Consider the following 1,612-nt stretch of genomic DNA (forward strand, 5'->3'; position numbering starts at 1 on the left):
ATGTTCCACCATAAGGAGGTACCCTCTACTCAGTCCTTGTTCCCACCTTACAAAACCCACTGTTGTTTTATTGTTTCCCAGTGGGTTTCAAGACCAAATAAGTACATTTATGACGGTGGTAGTGACATCAATGACTAAAGTTTTGGTCAATCTCTCAAACTTGAGAAAATGACCAAAAGGGGGAAATTGTTAAAGCAAATTAAATATAGCCTGAGAAAGGCTCCGTATTTCTATATCGGAGTCCTTGTGGACAAACGGTAACCTAACTTAGGAATATGTGCCTGTAAAAATAGCTGAGTCTTGGCCAATTCCAGCAACCCCAAATCAGGCTAGGAGATAAGGTACTTGTTAAAACATGGAAGGAGAGATCACCTGCTCTGGATAATACTGGCCATTTTTATATTGCCTCCTTCCAAACTTATGGAATCACTTCCTTTGTAGTAATTAGCAGAATGTTTCAATTCATGTCTGTAATGAACATTCCTGACAGCATAAGTATCCACACCCTGAGGTTCCTGTTAAATCTTTTAACCATATTCATTTCCTCTCACATAGAGACCATCAAGCTTCAGATGATCATGTGACAAGGTTTCCAGTCAGTTCCAGGTGAAGACACCACCCCTGGCCATCAGGATGCCACCCTGTCTCCACTAGACAGAGTAGGGCGAGAGTTTCATGATCTCCAATAGGTAGGGACTATGCCCCAAGTTGGCATGAAGCAGTAACAGTCCCTCTGCCTCCCATAAAGACTGATGGGGGTCATGTCTCTCAGGAGGGAGACGGGGCAGGAGAATAGGGTCTGGAGTCAGGGAACCTAAGGGTTCACCTGACTTCTTAGAACTAAATCAAAAGGAAAACCCCAACTTTCTGCACCTAAGTAACAAAAGGACCAGAGACTACTCCCTGTGCAACTCCCACTCCTCACTTTCTTCTTGGAGATGGAAAACGTTTTGAAAGTACCTCTGATTGTCTTTCCATAACCAATCCGACGTTTGCATAGGAGTGTCACTTTGTAACTTCAGCCTCTGATTGGTTATGGAAAGCAACCAATCAGACTAATTGCGGGCCAAATCTTCTTTTGCATAGGGGTGTAACTTTGTAACTTCACTTTAGCCTTTGATTGGTTGTGGAAAGCAACCAGACTAATTGCAGGCCAAATCTTCTTTTGCATAGGAGTGTAACCTTTGTAACTTCACTTCAGCCTCTGATTGGTTGCTTTCCACAACCAATCACACTGATTGTGGCACCACTTCATTTACATGGGGTGAACAACAAGTGGCCAAAGGGCAACCTCTAGGAGGTATTTGGACCCCAGAAGATTCTACAGCAGGGGCTCTTGAGCCTCTATGCTGGGGTCTGCTCCCACCCTGTGGAATGCACTTTCATTTTCAATAAATCTCTGCTTTTGTTGCTTCATTCTTTCTTTCCTTGCTTTGTTTGTGCGTTTTGTATAATTCTTTGTTCAAAATGACAAGAACCAGCCGTGTGCGGTGGCTCACGCCTGTAATCCCAGCACTTTGGGAAGTTGAGGCAGGTGGATCACCTGAGGTCAGGAGTTATAGACCAGCCTGGCCAACATGGCGAAACCCCCTCTCTACTAAAAATACAAAAA

General features: G+C 44.0%; 1 protein-coding gene across 1 annotated transcript in view; it reads left to right on the plus strand.

Moving 5' to 3' along the window:
• Positions 1-499: 499 nt before the first annotated feature.
• TMEM98 (transmembrane protein 98) overlaps positions 500-1,612 on the plus strand; it is a 15,991-nt gene continuing 14,878 nt past the window's right edge. Inside the window, exon 1 of the mRNA XM_011937659.1 lies at positions 500-511. The gene's annotated coding sequence lies outside the window, so the exon portion shown is untranslated. The remainder of the gene's footprint in view (positions 512-1,612) is intronic.

This window comes from Colobus angolensis, unplaced genomic scaffold, assembly GCF_000951035.1.
Source record: "Colobus angolensis palliatus isolate OR3802 unplaced genomic scaffold, Cang.pa_1.0 Scaffold167, whole genome shotgun sequence".
Classification (NCBI taxonomy): domain Eukaryota; kingdom Metazoa; phylum Chordata; class Mammalia; order Primates; family Cercopithecidae; genus Colobus; species Colobus angolensis.